Here is a 7,349-nt window from a genome sequence, read left to right on the forward strand (position 1 = left end):
TTTTCCAGTTCATTCAGGGCTTTCAGGGTAAATCCAAAGGTTTTATTTCCAACTCTACAGTTCTACAAGAATTAGAATAAAATAGAGATCTGTTTTGAGTCTATCTGTAACTAAAAATTTTCTGATTATTTTGCATTGAATTCTAAATTCTCCTGCTTTCGGCTGAACATACTTTATTGGATCTGCTAATTTTAATGAAACCTTAATGTAGCATCAAGAGATAATGCCAACTATTTGTCTGTTTTGTGCTGAAATTTGAAACATTTTCTCACACCTCAAATACACCACAATCTCCTCTCCCCTAAACAACCCGCAAACAATGGAAAAAGCATAAATAGAGGGAGGGAATAGGTGATTCTTTTAATCTAGTGTTTTGATAAATGTCTTCAATACACCATGTATCGTTCCAAAGCTGGAGAGGAAGCCATAAGGGAGTATTTTACTACAGTTATAACCAGAGTTAATGGAGAAAACTTAGCAAGCAGATAAAAGTGGTGAAAGAAGTGGATATTCCCACACAGCCTCCAAGCTCATGTTCCCCCAACTCTACACATCCCATTTCTACCTTCTTCCCAAAATCCATAAACAGGGCTGCCCAGACAGACCCATTGTTTCTGCTGCACTGAAATGATCTTTTCTCACCTTGTCTCAATTTCTTATCACCCTTTGCCCAGTCTACTCCCACTTGCATCCATGATTTTCCTAATGTTTATATAGTTTCTGAATTTCCCGGTCACAAGCTCCAGCCATCTCCCCTTCACCATGGAGGTGCAATTTCTTTATATGTACATCGCCCATCAGGATGGTCTCGGGACTCTTCACTTCTTCATAGGGAAAAGGCTTGAACCGTCCTTATCTACCACCAGTCTCTTTTATCTGGCTGAGCTCATCCTCACCCTGAACAACTTCTCCTTCCACTCCTCTCACTTGTCTGAGGTCAAAGGGGTGGCCTTGGGTACCCACATGGGCCCAGTTATGCCTGTCTCTATGTGGGGTATGTGGCACATTCCTTGTACAAGTCCTACTTCGGCACTTCCCCGCAACTCTTTCTCCTGTACATTGATGATATAATTGGTGCTGCTTCCTTCTCTCATCCAGAATTGGAATCATTTATCAATTTCACTTTGAATTTCCACCCTGCTCTCACATTCACCCAATCCATCCCTGACTCCTCCTTTCCATTCCTTGACATCTTTGTTTTCTTTACTGGGAGTGGGCTGTCCACTGATCCTTACAAACCCACAGAGTTCCACAGTTACCTGGATTACACATCCTCACACCTTGCTTCCTGTAAGGACTCCATCTCATTCTCCCAGTTTCTCTGTCTCTGTCACATCTGTTCAGACGATAACACCTTCTGTAGGGGAGGCTCATAAATGTCCACCTTTTTCCTCAATCAAGGATTCTCCACTACCGGGATTGTCAAGGTCCTCAGCTGTGTCCAACCTAATTCCTGCACTTCTGCCCTCATACCTCTCTTCCCTCCCACAACAACGATAGGGTCCACCAGTCTTTACTTTCCACCCAACTTGAACCAGCATTCAAAGGATCATAAGCCGCATTCTCTCCACAGATGTTGCCAGACCAGATAAGATTCTCCACCAATTCGTATTCTTGTTTCAGATTTCCAACATCCACACTTCTTTGTTTTATTTTAGTGGATATAGAAGAAGGAGTTTTGTTCAAATGGAGTTATCTTACGGACAATAAGCTGGTATTCTCAGCTAACTGTGGCCGTGTATGAGTCAGTAATGCATGACTGACAGTATGAATGTACATAATTTAGAACAGAAACAACTCCAAATCATGGGCCTACAACTATAGAGATAACTACTTTGGCATGGCAGGTGTAGTCAGGAAGGTCCTTAAAGATCAGCAGGCTGGAATAGTCAACACTTGAGGGATGGCACAGTGCTTCAGTGGTTAGCACTACAGCCTCACAGCACCAGGGGCTCAGGTTTGATTCCACCCTTGGGTGACTGTTGTGTGAAGTTTGCATGTTCTCCTCGTGTCTGTGTGGGTTTCCTCCAGGTGCTCCAGTTTCCTCCCACAGTCCAAAGATGTGTAGTCTAGGTTGACTGGCCATGCTAAATTGCCCATGGTGTTCAGGGATGTGTAGATCAGGTGGGTTATAGGGGGATGGGTCTGGGTGAGATGCTTCAAGGATTGGTGTGGACTCGTTGGGCCAAAGGGCCTGTTTCCACACTTGTAGGGATTCTATGAAGTCTAAATAGAAAATAAATGAAGTGTAGATACTACTCTTACTTTTTATGTGACAATTCACCTATAGGACCCCACAGAGGAGGGCTCAGGAGTAACCTACTGTGTTTATTTTCTAGGCAGCTAACATTTTAATTTCTTTACATTGAAAAACAGTTAATTTCAAGGTATAATAAATGTAAATTATCTATATTTAAATGTACTGTGCTGTTACATGTTTCATGAGTCTGCTGTTTGTATTTGTCCCTTGTGTGCCCCATCCTTGTGTTCCCAAACAATAACAACTTTCACCAACGATAAGATCATTTTTGTAAATGCAGTCATGAAAAAATCCTTCCTTACATTCTCAGGAAAGTCATTCTCCAAAATTGAGTATTCCCACTTTTTTTTTATTTATTCATGGAATGTGGATAATTCATTGCCCATCCACTGTTGCTCTGTGAATGTGGTCTTGGTGGTCTGCCTTTCTTAGCCACTGAAGTCCATATGGTAATGGAACAATCACATTGAGTTTAAGGAATTCAGGAAACTGAAACCTCAATGCTGTTGGTGGTGAGGATTCAGTGAGAAGTGAATGTGAGAGAAGTCAGGCTAAGAAAAAAGAATTCTCTTATTCTGGACAACCATTATCTGACAGTCTATAGCACAGTTTTTTCTATCACCTGTTAGTTTACATCAGAATGCTGCCTTGATCCAGCTAAAGACTGACATGGGCTTCCTTAAAAGTTATGAATGGAGCTGACCAATGTAGTGTCAACAGTTAGTCCGATTCCTGACATTATCAGAGAAGAAAAGTCAATTGGTGAAGGAGCTGAGAATGATTAAACTAAGGATGTTTTCCTACTTACTTTCTGGAAATTAAATAAAACACTTATCTTAATGTGTCCCTGCACATTACATATAACATCTGTCCCAATCATATCAGTGCAAATAAGCAGTTCCTCCCAAAACTGGCACGCTCCAGCACCCTACTCCCTTGTAATAGCATAACTTTCATCTCACCATCAGAATGGCATGCAAGATATGCTCATGGATTTTGGATATTAAAATATCTAAATGCCATAAATGAACTAGAATCAAGATGTACTTATAACACTTTGGTAATAAATGAGCTGGTTTGCTTTTAATTAGAAATGTAGGACAATTAGGGATGGGCAGTAAATCTTGGCCTTAACAGTAATACTCATAACCCATAAATGAATAATAAAAACTTCCTTTTAGCATTTGGCATTGCATAGCTTTGTTTGAAATACTCTTTGTTTACCTAACCTTGGTTGTGCTGCTAAATTTCATAAAATAATGTGCAATATTATATGGCCATAAAATTCTACCTATATCCAATTTCTAATTATATGTAAATTTGCAGAAATGTTTATTCTATGCAGGCATTCAGTTTGAATTACACCACAGCTTGCAAATATGCATTTAGCTCAGCTCATTCCACTAAACAAATCCCAGCTGAAACTCTGTCCTCGGGTTCAGCTTGGAAGTTGAACTCAAAAATTCACTGACTGTTAGCCCATCCTTGCCATAATCAAGTCACGCTAAGTTTCATCCTATTACAATACACCCCAATATAAAATGGGACAAAAGCAGCCCAAATATCAAGGACCAATAGAAAGATGCCAAATTTACACCATATATTTCTTCTTTTAATATGGAAAATTAAGGCTCAATCCATTCAGCCGCCATTACTACAGATCAGGTATGGCTTGTTTAAGAACTTACAAAATGCAAAGCCTTTCGATTATTAATGTGACAAATGTTGCCTATGCCATAAAAATGCATTGAAAGAAACAAAAATAAAAAGGAAGTCTCTCAAGAAAATTTGGTTTTTTTGAAACACTGCATAAAAATGCAACAAAATAAACAACATTAATATAATTTTGTTGCGTGCTGCTCTCAAAAATTCAGTCATTATTGGTAGAATGCCTCTAAGCAATAGCAATTGCAGGAAGCTCACCTATAAGGTTCAGTAACTTGGGGGCGAGACCATTTTAAAGGGCAATATATGTTTCAGTGAAGGGGTTGATAAATGAGCATAAAAGGTCAAGGTAATTTGGACAAAATTGTACTTATGCGTGTAATTTACTTGCGCCCAATCTTTTGGCTGTGTAATTGATTTACGCCCAGATTGTGATAACTCTGGGTCAAACACATAGGAAATTCCAGGCACATGCAAGAAATTGTTTGTTGGCTGGATGTATGGTCCTTTCAAACAAATATCATCGACTGGCTGCCTGTTAATTGATAATATTGTGCAGCTTTTATTTTGTTATCTTTCTTTTGTATGGAGCAACAATTTATACACAACTTCTGTAACATAGGGATAATTAAGTGCACTGGACACAATATTAATCTGAACAAATCTGAAATTAGTTACACTTAACCCTCACCATGTTGGGGAGATATGCAACAAATCACATCAAAGCCAAAGGTGTTTTGTGCAGTTCTCTCTATTAGCAATGAAGGCATAAGTAAAGTGTGATATATTAGAGGTATATAAGAGTGCGTGAGCATGATAAGCCTACATATATTGAATACTTACTCATCTACCTTTACTATTCGATTTAGTCTCTTATTACAAGTATGCCAACAAGCATATTAAGTAAGAGAGAATGGGTCATTGGCTCTGGCTTTTGGCAGAACGCCGAGATTCTCAATTGCTGTGCGTATGCATTTTTCTTTGTATGTTCAGTGTCATCCTATAGTATACATGCTGGTATATTTAGTCTCAGAATCAAAGGTTGACATGATCAATTACACCAGGACACAACACCTGTCAGTAATAACTTTTAATTTAGCTAGCAGGTTCACAGAAGTGACAGTTTTCCAGATCGGCTGATTTTCTTTTTGTTATATGCATTTTATGGAATAGGACATGTATAGTACTGAAGTAGTGCCCATATGAAGCAAGCCTTGTCACAACTGACAGGGGTTGTGAGCTGGAAATCAAGCCTCACTATTCCCAGAGTCGTAACAAATGTCAAGATTTAATGAAATAATCACGAATCCCAATTTGTCTCAGACTTACTGCCAGCCAGGATAAAAGCAAACCACACTAGGCCCTTTCAGTCATAATAAAAAGGTAACACTATTTGTTGTAACACTTAACTTTAACAAGAGCAGTAAAACAACATGATTTCTAATTTATGTAACATAAAGCTCACACCTTTTACAACTACCATGACTACTACACACATACTCACAAAAATAAACACAAATATTATGAGTGGAGAGAAATGAAAGTAGAGGAACAAAGTTCTACATCATTAGCCCAAAATCATATATCTTATGGTTAGTCCACAATCCTTTTCTTTTCTTCAATGATACCTCAATGTTATGATCGGTCTTTAATTCACCCATTGTTTCAGAGGACCTGGGGTCTTTCTAACCCAGCTGCCTTTCGTATTCTTCCTTCCAATTACTGTGAACGTAGTTCTCCCTGCTTTTTTGACAGAGTTGAAGAAGGTAATTTTTCAGAACAAGGAAACAGAGAAATAGAAAGGTGGTGGTGTTGTAAGTTTCTGTCTTCTTTTATTCTCATTTCTCCTCACAGAATCTGTGTTAAATAACAGTCAGTCCAATCAAAGGGTTGTTACTATGTTGTGCTTGCCCAAGCCAACAACAAAATGTGCCAGTTGAAAGCCTGGCTCTAGACAGGATGCCTTGAATGTACACAGGGGTTAATGCTTCTGATATATTGGTTCCACTCATTCTGTAGATGTTACACAATGTCCGTGGGTGATGACAACGAGTTTTATACTAGCTTTCAGAGGAAGCAGATGTGTCTGTGCCAGCTTTCTGAGGTCCCAGTAATTATGTCTGACCCCAAATATAGTTGTATTTGTTGCTATCATGCAATAAACCTTATTGTGATCTATGAACAATGCCTCTTCTGTAGATACTCCATGTTGGAGTATCTAATCCCACAAATGACTAGATGGGGTCAAATCAAAGCAAAGACAAAGGTCACTTTGGCTGGGATATTGTCCCCAAAAGTGATATTGTTTCATATGTCCCAGGCAACTTTACTTCAAAAGTGGCAAACAAATCCTTCTAATCTCCCCTTTTTAAATTAGTGTTCATTATTTCTCATTTTCAATCAATAGTCCAAGAAATTCCTTGGCATCCCCTCCCTAAGGGCTTTGTGGGTCAACCTACAGCACATGGACTGCAACGGTTCAAGAAAGCGACTCACCACCACCTTCTCAAGGCCAACTAGGTTCTGTTCACCAATTGCACATGTCATTGCTGGGCTACATTGGCCCCAGATATCTTAAATTTAAAATACTATTTTTTGTTTTTAAACGAACAACTTTGTTCTTTCTGATTGTTGCAGAATCCCCTGGCTCCAGAAAGCAAACCAACTGCCTGTGTCTCTGACTCTGACTGTTTGTGTGTTCCTCCTTCCCTTTTCTCAGATCCACATCAGCACATTGGCCTGTAGGATCAGTACACAGGAGCTCTGATGTTCCAACCAGTTTGGGAATAGTGATTGAGTACTCTTTTTCCAATGCCTTTTCAGCTGATTACAACAAATAGTTCATTGAATTTCTTGTTTTTTTTTAAGCATGTAGCTATCACCCTTAACTTAGTTAACCACATTAAAAAAGTGGAGAGCCAAATCCAAGGTCTTGAGTGAAAGAGAGTTTAATTTTATTACCTGTAATCCAAGAAAAATAATAAATTGCAACATTGGTGGGGAAAGACTACCGTCTAAGGTCTTTCCACCAAAGTACAGTGGGAGTCCGTTCAGTTATTGGACCCTCCCAGTGCCTCAAATGCATGTCAATATAGTGTTGTGTAAGGAAGAAATGCCTTGGATTTTCTACATATGTAAAGGCTGTATAGAATTGAACTTATCTAGTGACTACGTATATAAAGAGTTTAACGAATAAAGTATATGTTTGAAATAAAGAAACAAACACATACTCACCAATACAGGTTGTAACTTTTTAAAAGTAGAATTGGGGAGGGTGCCTATGTAGATGGAAGGTAAAGGCAATTGCAATTTTAAGTTTTTAATAGTCCTTGAGTTGCAAGAGTGAAACCTGAGTGCAACTCTTTAGCTCTTGTTCTGATTCCTTAGGCGTGGTGAAGATTGCAGATCTTGAATTCATTGTGAA

Source organism: Rhincodon typus, chromosome 24 (genome assembly GCF_021869965.1).
Source record: "Rhincodon typus isolate 14 chromosome 24, sRhiTyp1.1, whole genome shotgun sequence".
Classification (NCBI taxonomy): domain Eukaryota; kingdom Metazoa; phylum Chordata; class Chondrichthyes; order Orectolobiformes; family Rhincodontidae; genus Rhincodon; species Rhincodon typus.